The following is a 9,569-nucleotide window of genomic DNA, read 5'->3' on the forward strand; positions in this document are numbered from 1 at the left end:
CCCAGCTAATTTTTTGTATTTTTAGTAGAGACGGGGTTTCACCATGTTGACCAGGATGGTCTCGATCTCTTGACCTCGTGATCCACCCGCCTCGGCCTCCCAAAGTGCTGGGATTACAGGCTTGAGCCACCGCGCCCGGCCGATAGGGCTTAACAAAGAGTTATTAGCACAATTATGATTTAACAAGAAAGGAAAATTTGAAAAGGAACTTTGCTACTTCCCACATGTGGCCAGCACATTTCTGTTTGGGAAGCCCAATGCTGAGCATGGACCTCCTAGAATTAAGGAGAAAACAAGCCCAGCAGAAATGTACCAGTTTCTGAAATACATGGGAAGGGGACACTTAGGAGAAGTGAAGACAAAGCATGACACTGCTTCACAACGAGGGTAATAAACCTTGAAGCTCTTTGCCCTAAGAGATATTTCATATGGACAGAAAATAAAAAATTCAAAGAGCTTTGGGTGTGGAGGGCTGGGGAGGTAGGGGTGCCAGATAAAATACAGGAGAGCCAGTTAAATTTTAATTTCAGATAAATAATAAGTAATTTCTTTTTAGTTTAAGTGTGTCCCATCTATTCTTTGTGTACCATATCCTGTATTTTTTAAATGTGTGAGGCTTGGGGTATCTATTTTTAAAAATATCTTTATTGAGTTATAATTCACAAATTTAAAAACATACTCATTTACAGTGTGATTGTGCCACTGCACTTCAGCCTGAGTTGATCTATTACCTTCAAAAGTCTGTCTGCAGCATTCCTTTGTCATCTTCATTTTCCTTATAATGAAAACTCCATAGCTATCTGGGTACGGTAGCTCACACTTGTAGTCTTAGCTATTTGGGAGGCTGAAATGGGAGGATCACTTGAGCTCAGGAGTTTGAGGCCAGCTTGGGCAATATAGTGAGGCCCCATCTCAAAAAAACAAAACAAAACAAAACTTCTTAGCTTCCCTTTTCTCCTCTCTTCACCCTCTTCCCCTTCCCTAACACCTTGACCTGCATGACTTACTGATGAATGATGAACAGTGAGGGATGGAAATTTTGTTCATCAGCTTTCCCAATACTGCTCGCTCTTCCAGGGCAAATTGCCTTGCTCCCTTGTTTTTAAGTGCTTTTTGCCTCCTTGTACATATTCTGGCAACTTCTGTCTTTTTGGAGGATGAGGTTTTCCCCATGGAAGTTCTGTGCGAGAAATCATCGTTAATGTGTGATCCTGTACAGTTGGTTGTATAGTAAATATGACCAGCGTACCCACTGATGTTGACCCATAAAAGTCTAGGCATCTAGACTTGTGTTTGGCTCTGTCCAGGAAGTAGCTGGGCCATGAAATCAGATATGGGGAGGAAGCTTGACCATGGGAAGGGCCCCTTCACAATATTGTCTGCAGGGACGGTGAGGGGAAGACAGGAATGCTAGACAGGCTGAGCGGCTCAGCAAAAGTGGATAGCTGAAGGGAAGCCTTGACCAAAACTGTTTTTCCTCTGTCTCCAGGAATTGGAAGTGTCCCACTGAGGTGTCACTGTGAGTCCCTCCAAACCTTCCTGAATTACTACCTCCATTTTAAGGTTTAAGGTGTTTAGAGAATGTTTGTGATTCAATAGTCCTTAACGTTTTATTTCCTCAGACCATCCAAACCTTAATGAATTACTACGTCCATTTTAAGGTGTAAGGTGTACAGAGAATGTTTGTGATTCAATCGTTCTTGATATTTTAATTCCTCAGTTGTAAGTGTATTGGCTTATGAAATAAAACACATCGATTAACACACTGATTTTGGAAAATTTCCACGGATAGCTGTGAAGGCAGACACAAGACAGTGAGATTTAAGACTCCCTTTATTCACAGGGACTTCTTAAAAATCTAGCGTGTTTTCTATTCCCCTTGATGCCTTGCTCATGACAGGCTCTTGGCAAATAGTAGTTGAATTGCCAAATAAATATATGTATGAGTGAATGGCAGACATCAAAATCTTCCTAGAGCCAGATGCGGTAGCTCATGTCTGTAATCCCAGCACTCTGGGAGGCTGAGGCGGGCAGATGACAAGGTCAGGAGTTCAAGACTAGCCTGGCCGACATGGTGAAACCCTGTCTCTACTAAAAATACAAAAATTACCTGGGGGTGGTGGCGGGAACCTATAATCCCAGCTACTCGGGAGACTGAGGCAGAAGTGCTTGAACCTGGGAGGCGGAGGTTGCAGTGAGCCTAGATCATAGCACTACACTCCAGCCTGAGTGATAGAGCGAGACTCTGACTCAAAAAACAAATAAATAAGTAAAAATCTTCCTAGGTAAGATTAAGACCAGCCTGGGTAATGTAGCAAGACCCTGTCTCTATGAAAAATTTTGAAAGGCATACCTGTGGTCCTAGCCAGCCTGTGGAGGCTGAGGCTGGAGATTGCTGAAGCCTGGGAGGTTGAGAGGCTGCAGTGAGCTGCGATTGCACCAATGGACTCCAGCCTGGGCAACAGAGTGAGACCCTATCTCAACAAACAAACAAACCAGAAAAATGTTCCCAAACATCTGAGAATGGAATCTGAGATGAAGAAACAGGCCATTGTGGGAAAAGTCCCAGAGCAGTCATGGCTTTGCCCATAGAGTCTTGTGATTGGAATATGTCACTTAAACTCCATGAACTTCAGCTTCTATGGCTCTAAATGGGAATCACCTCCTGCCATAAACGGTTTTGAGAATCAAGCAAGATTTCAGATCCGAAAATGCTTTTCTAACTATATGCTGCTGTATAGATAGAGGATAATCTGATAGCATTCAAAACCCAGTGATCACCACCTCCAACCCTGTGATCTTACTCAAGTTAGTTAACCTACCCAAATCTCAGTTTTTTCATCTACAGAATGAGAATAATAATCACACCAACCTCACTGAATTGTCTTGAAACTTACATGAAATTATATGCACTTGAGAGTGTAGAAGTGAGCACACATGAGTTTCTCTTCCCTGGGTTGCCATTCTCTGCGTATTTTCTAAATGGCTTCTTATTCTGCATTGCCCAGATTTGTTTCTCTGCCAACTCGCCAGTCAGTAAGTAAATTAATCAGGTGATAAGTGATTCCTTGATCTTTTTATTATTACTATTTGGTTATGATGATTAAAGCAAATGGTCGTTTGATTGGCCATAGGTCATGCATGCAAAGCAGCTGCAGTGGTATCTCAGGATTGTTTCTTTATCAGAGACCTGCCATCCAGGTGTTTCCTCATTTTAGGAGCCGCCCTCTAGGTTTCCTCAAATTGTGTCTTTCAGATGAGACTCACCCATCGGAGCCAGGCTTTGAAGGAACTGACCCCGTGTGCATGAGGAAGTACTTCACGGTGATGGCCCTCGCCATCTGCTCAGGAAAACACTGACCTCTCCCCCAACATCCCCTTCCTACTCCCAGGTCCTCGGGCAAAAGCAGAAGAACCAAGCAAGCCCTTCCACCAAAGCAGCCATGAACCCCATTTTCACCGTCTCCAAGAACTCCCTGCTATACCAGATAGGGATTTGGGGTTCTGTTTTTCATTTTTTTAAAAAATCATTTTAAGACTCTTGAACAACGTGTCGGATTACACTATTATCTCTTCTTAAGCCACCGTATCAACATATTCACTCTGCTTCCTTTCTTTTCGTTTGGTAGATGCCACATTTTTCATGGCAGCATAAAAGGTGCTTCTATCAATGCCAGGCAGGTAGCCCTGACCATCTAAATCTTCAGAGAGGGTTATAGCAAGTCTCCCGTACACCTCCGTGCTAGTGACAACATGTGGGGACCTCTTATCCCAAAGTTTTGGGACAAAGTCTCCAGTCCGTTATCGCTTGTTTTCACTGAAGCTAAATGTATCTGTTCAGCACGTGGATAGATTTTTAAGCTCCTCTCACAAAGTCTCGTTGTGCTTAAGACAAAATCAGCCCAGGTTCTGCACTTTGTCTGTATTTCAGCAACTCTCCCACTTGATATTAAAAATAGCCTTATCTAGTCCATCGAGATCAGACCCAGGAGACAGGCGCCTGCTATTCTAATCTCTACTTCACAAATAGCTCTCTATGGGCTCAAGCATCTATCAACACTTCCAGGGGTCTCCAGTTATAAAACAGGGCCAGGCCTAGTCGCCTATAAAGGTAGGCTCTGCTTCACGCTCCTGAGCTGTCCATGAGGTTAGCATGAGGCCTACAACAATCACATTTCCACCATGGACCAGAGGCCTCCAATGGTGACTCGAAACTGAGAAGCAGTTAAGAGCATCACCCACACTCAGGGTATCCTGCGTTTCCCAGGCCGGAACCTACAAAAGCTTCCCTTGAGGCTCAAACTCAAACAGCACTGGTAAACAGGCTGCCCCTCCCCCCAAACCACCCCCCCCCCATCTCTCACTTTCACCTCCCTTCCTCCCCAAGCCCAACTTGTACTCTGTGAAAAACTGTAGATCCCTCAGTTGCCAAGGGAACCAAGCCTTTTATTCTGTCCCAGTGACTGGCTGGCTGGGCTGAGGAGTGGGGCAGCAACTGGTACCCAGGCCTTTGGAAGCCCAAGCCCTCCCTTTTTCCCAAAGGGGGAGGGGTGGGCCGCACCCCCGTTGCCTTTTCACCCAAACCCAGCTGGGTGGGACCGAGCCCTTGGGCTCTCAGGAGCTCCCTGGCTGTGGGCTCGGGAGATCAGTGCTCCCCAGGCCCTCCTCTGGCCCTGGCCCTTTCCAGAGGACAATAGCCTTCATGCAAGGGAAAATTCCATCGCCCAGGGTTCAAGTCTCCAAGGAGTTGCTGGGGCCTCTGTTTAGCCTGGAGTGGGCTCTGAGGAGCCGCTGCAGCTGCCTGTCTTGTTTTCCCCCTCGCTGTGTTTTATTTTTAACCCCTGAGCTGCCAAGGATTGTTTTTCCCTAGCCAGTGCCTGGGAACTAAGAGAGGGAAGAAATAAGGCTTTGTTCCCTTTGGGGAACTAATTGGGAAAGACAGGCAGTGTGGCCGGCTTGGCTCTATTAGGGTGTGAGGCTCCCACCCCTCACTGCACAACATCTTCACCCCAACACATGCCCAGGAGGCTGGGAGTGCAGAGACGCTCCCCAGGCTGCAACCAGAGGCCCAGGGGGCTGGTGGGAATGCAAGTGCTGCTTCAAGACTGCAAAGGCAGCTCAGAGCCATTTTCTCGGGCTCGGAAGATATTCAGGAAATAAGATGTTGGGAGCTGGAAATGTCTGCTTTTTCCCGTTTCGAACCCCCAAACTAACCCCTGCTTTTCTCCTGCTGTTTTGTTGTTGTTTTCCAGATCTGCATAATGAACTCTGGAAGAAAAGTGAGGGAACTCAAAAAAAGTGAGAAACCAGAAAATCAAGTCATTAGGCTAATCAACGGGAAGCACCTGGCAACCCCATCTCTAAGTTTACTCCCTAAAACATGTTCTTTATACTCAAACATTTAATTTCATTGCAAATCAGCTAGAAATCAATGAAAAATATGTTCCACTGCCATTTTATTTTAAGATCAAACGGATTCCAGGTAGGGACCCATTAATAATCTAAAGATTATTATTATTATTATTTTTTTTTTTTTTGAGACGGAGTTTCGCTCTTGTTACCCAGGCTGGAGTGCAATGGCGCGATCTCGGCTCACCGCAACCTCCGCCTCCTGGGTTCAGGCAATTCTCCTGCCTCAGCCTCCTGAGTAGCTGGGATTACAGGCACGCACCACCATGTCCAGCTAATTTTTTGTAGCTTTAGTAGAGACGGGGTTTCACCATGTTGACCAGGATGGTCTCGATCTCTTGACCTTGTGATCCACCCGCCTCGGCCTCCCAAAGTGCTGGGATTACAGGCTTGAGCCACCGCGCCCGGCTAATCTAAAGATTATTTTAATCCCATCTAGGAACACAGCAAATTTCTAAGAAATCATCCGCTTGCAGCAAGCCGGTACATTCAAGTTAGGGCTGTGGCATATGACACCCAGTGAGTTCGAGTAAGGACTACTCATCTATTTACCAAGAATGGCTGAGAAAAGAAAATGTTCCTGCCTGGCGGACAATAGCACAAAGTATTTCTCTGTACCTGGGCACATCTGCTTCACTCGATAAAAGAGAACCCCGACCCAGGTGCAGAGGCAGCTGGAGAAGAGGACAACTATGAACTGATACAAAGGCAAAAGGTTCCTGGTAGCCTTGGAAGAACACAGATTGGTGCATAATGCATGGTATGTGCAATAAAAATAAGTTTTATTAAAACTTCAACCTTGTTAATGACTACAAAAAAAAGAGAAAGAATGAATAAGATCTTGGCCAGGTGTGGTGGCTCACGCCTGTAATCCCAGCACTTTGGGAGGCCGAGGCAGGCAGATGACCTGAGGTCAGGAATTCGAGACCAGCCTGGCCAACGTGGTGAAACCCCGTCTCTACTAAAAATACAAAAAAATTAGCCAGGTGTGATGGCATGCACCTGTAATCTCAGCCATTTGGGAGGCTGAGGCAGGAGAATTGCTCAAACCTGGGAGGCAGAGGTTGCAGTGAGCCAAGATCAAGCCACTGCACTCCAGCCTGGGTGGCAAGAGCAAAACTCTGTCTCAAAAACAAAAGAATGAAGAAGACCTGGTATTTGATAGCACGACAAGGTGATTATAGTCAGTAATAATTAAATTGTACATTTAAAAATAACTAAGAGAGTATAATTGGATTGTTTGTAACACAAAGGAAAAAAGCTTAAAGTGATTTACCCTCATGCAATTACGACACATTGTATGCATGTATCAAAATATCTCCTGTGTCCCATAAATATACACGCCTATTATGTACCCACAAAATTTTTAAATAAAAATTAAAATTTTAAATACTTTTTAATTTTAAAAATTTTTTTGAAAACCATCAGCCCCGCAAAGTTTCTCACATGTGCTGCTGCAGCCCCAGCTCACCCCATAGTAAATCCTGCTGACACACAGTCCCCCACAGCTATGGGTCTATCCTTCCTCTAGTGTGGCAAGACTACATTTTCAGGAAGCTGCTGGGCAGAATGAAGCAACTCAAAGCTCAGGAGAAGTGTCTACGTGTCTTTTTGGGTTGGGGGTTAACCCGGCACCCAGGGATTTCCCAGCATGCAGACAAAGGCACTGAGAGCAGAAGCTGGAAGTTTGAGTCAGGCCAGGACTCAGCACCCTTGAACCCAGCCACAGCTCCCACTCACATCATCCCACTCCTGCTCCGCATTTACTCCAAGCATCTGGAGCCCCAGGCTCCTGCGCCTCAACCCCTGCCCTCAGTAACAGAATCCGTTGCCAAGCCAGAACTGACCCTGGGCCCACCATGCCACTCACTCGGAGTCTATGACGAGTGGGCACCCCATGCAACCCGGAAACAGGCCAACTCGGAGGTGGGCTCCCCACTGCACGTCCTGTACGAAAAGACGCCCCGCAGCCCCATCAGTGCTGACTTTGCATCGCACCATTCGATGATTTCTTTCAGCGCTTCTTAAGACAAATGGTTGGCTGTTGGGAGACTGGCCAGGGTTAAGGTGGAGACTCAATGTGGCCATTTTCACAGCCCCAGCAAAGCCTGTGGTTGATGCCAACCTCTCATTGAACTGAATAGAATGGAGGAAAGCTAACCAACCCACCAGAATAATAATCACACGAAGACTGCTCTAAGTGTTTCATGTGTATTCATTTATTTTTACCTCATGATAAGTACGATTAGTTTTCTATGTTACAGATGAGAAAACTGAGACAAGGTCGCAAACCAGATGATCTAAAGGGTGAGCCACTACTGCCTTCTAAAGAACCCCAATCAGGAATCCCAGATTAATTTGCCCGGCATCCTGTCTTGGAAACCACATGTCTACCCTGCAACTGAACCTGGCTTGTGTCCCAGAAGGAGAAAGATGCGGGGGCCTCCGGAAGCTGAGGAGGAAGACATGGAGTTTACTTGGGTTAATGTGGCAGGGGACTCAGGAGACCTTCATTCCCGTTCTGGCTCTGCCCCTATCCACATGAGCACGGCCAGCTGTTCCAACCATGGGTCCCACTCTCTTCATTGTTCAGCCACCAGGTTTCCAGGTCTCTCAGGCCCCTGCACTTCCTCTGAAGAACAGTGATTGTTGTGACGACAGGGCCCCTTGACAGAGCAAATCTCACAAAGAACTACTCACCGTACGCATGAGCCTTAGAACGCACGTGCCAGTGTTTTGGGAAATACGTGCTCTTTTGAAATGTGCCTGTTTGGACCATGAGTAAGTCTGGGGGGAGAGAGGATGGGAGCTTTTCTTCCAGTTAATGAAGTGAGGCTTCATGGAGGAAGAAGATTTTCTTAGTCACATTTCCGGTTTCACACTGACCTTTTAAAAGGAAACCCACAAGTGAACCTGTGCTAGGGCCTGCTTACAAAATCTACCCACAGGTATAATAAAGATGATCTAATAAAGCCTACAGTAGGCCAAGCTTAACCTGAATCAGTGGAAATAATAAGATCACTAAGAAGGGCTGATGGCCTGAGATAAGGGATATGGTGGTGCTCCGTAAACTGCAAATAGAAGTGGCACGTGAGAGATTTAATGATTATTAAAAGGAATCTAAGCAGAGAGGCAGAGATAAACCATGCTGCAATCTCCTCATCAGTCTCTATGTACTCAGGGCTTAGCCACTTGTTATAAAATGGAGGCTCTAAAAAATTAAGGGTGAGGGGTGCAGTAATTTCAAAGGTTGTGATGATTGGGTTAAAAAGTTAATTCTGGAAATTAAGATTACTTGGCCTGCAGAGGAAAAGACCAAGAGGTAACTGAAGAACTTAAAGCTGGTAAGGGGCCGGGCTCAGTGGCTCATGCCTATAATCCCAACACCTTGGGAGCCTGAGACAAGAGAACTGCTTGAGCCCAGTAGTTCAAGGCTGGCCTGGGCAGCATAGCAAGACCCTACATCTACAAAAATTTTTTTTTGTCCCCAGATGTGGTGGTATGTGCTTGTATTCCCAGCTACTTGGGTGACTAAGACAGGAGGATCCCTTGCGCCTGGAAGGTTGAGGCTGCTATGTGCCGTGATCACACCACTTCACTCCAGCCTGGGTGATGTAGCAAAAGCCCATCTCAGAAAAAAACTAAAAAGCTGGTAAGGGATCAATTATTGGATGACACGTTGCCACATCTACTGAGCACAGAATGACAGGCCCAAACAGCAGCAGACAGATGTGGGATGCCCAAGGATGTCCCAGAGATGGCCAGGCATGGTGGCTCATGCCTGTAATCCCAACACTTTGGGAGGCCAAGGCAGGCAGATCACTTGAGGTCAGGAGTTCAAGACCAGCCTGGGCAATAAGATGAAATCCTGTCTCTACTAAAAATACAAAAATTTGCTGGGCATCGTGGCACGCTGTTGTCGTCCCGGCTACTCTGGAGGCTGAGGGAGGAGAATCACTTGAACCCAGGAGGCAGAGGCTGCAGTGAGCTGAGATGGCGCCACTGCACTCCAGCCTGGGTGACAGAGCGGTGCAGGGGTGCCTCTGCAGTGTAAAAAAAAAGAAAAAGAAAAAGATGTCCCAAAGACACCTACAGAACAGTCACCACGTCCAGGAGAGCTTCGCCATCAGACAGCACCCATCACCATGACTGTTTACATT

General features: G+C 46.3%; 1 long non-coding RNA gene across 1 annotated transcript in view; it reads left to right on the forward strand.

The window, feature by feature from the left end:
- LOC119467325 overlaps positions 1–6,183 on the forward strand; it is a 29,120-nt gene extending 22,937 nt beyond the window's left edge. The window contains exons 2-3 of the long non-coding RNA XR_005195866.1: positions 5,253–5,318; positions 5,849–6,183. This is a non-coding gene — a long non-coding RNA (uncharacterized LOC119467325). The remainder of the gene's footprint in view (positions 1–5,252; positions 5,319–5,848) is intronic.
- Positions 6,184–9,569: the final 3,386 nt, after the last annotated feature.

Source organism: Cebus imitator, unplaced genomic scaffold (genome assembly GCF_001604975.1).
Source record: "Cebus imitator isolate Cc_AM_T3 unplaced genomic scaffold, Cebus_imitator-1.0 Scaffold13, whole genome shotgun sequence".
NCBI classification, from domain to species: Eukaryota; Metazoa; Chordata; class Mammalia; order Primates; family Cebidae; genus Cebus; species Cebus imitator.